Raw genomic sequence first — 680 nt, 5'->3', positions numbered from 1 at the left:
ACCAAATCCTGATAAGTGAGTATGTATCCAGACATAACTACAGGAACCAAGAAAATGGAAAGGAACAAGGGAGGTAAAGGAAAAAATCCTGAAAGAGAAGAACAGTAGGAAACAGGCATTAATAACGGAGATATGGATAAAAATTGGGTTAGCTTAATGGAGGGGGGAGGGAAGGGTATACAAAGAACCTAGGGAATAAAGGGAAAGAAGGAGCTCAAGTGAGGTAGGACCATAGGAACAGAAAATTACTAAGGGAGAAAGGAGGAAAATGGGGGCAACTGAATTGGGGAAACCATGATGGAGGGGTTAGACAATGCAAGAGATAAATAATGAATAGCTAGTTTTAGAAACCAGAAGGAACCATATTAGTCTAATAACCTACTGAAAAATTATACACACCAGATCAAGAAATATATGTCTGGGTAAGGTTTATCTAAGAACAATTGGTCTTTGCCCAAGATTTAGCTACATGACACACAATAATTATAAGTACCACGCTGGTGGAGCTAACCTTCTTGGATGTTTAACAGACATCCTTTGAGGCCAATACTAATTTGGTCAGAGGGACATAAAGGACACTTTTTGCTCCTTGCCCTCTTAGGTCGACTAGTTCCAGGGGACTATGAGCATCTCCCAAAATGTCCTGTAATGGTGGTGGGTCACCTGTCCTCTTGATCAAG

Source organism: Nannospalax galili, unplaced genomic scaffold, assembly GCF_000622305.1.
Source record: "Nannospalax galili isolate Female #2095 unplaced genomic scaffold, S.galili_v1.0 scaffold371, whole genome shotgun sequence".
NCBI lineage: Eukaryota > Metazoa > Chordata > Mammalia > Rodentia > Spalacidae > Nannospalax > Nannospalax galili.
This window is presented reverse-complemented; position numbering follows the sequence as displayed.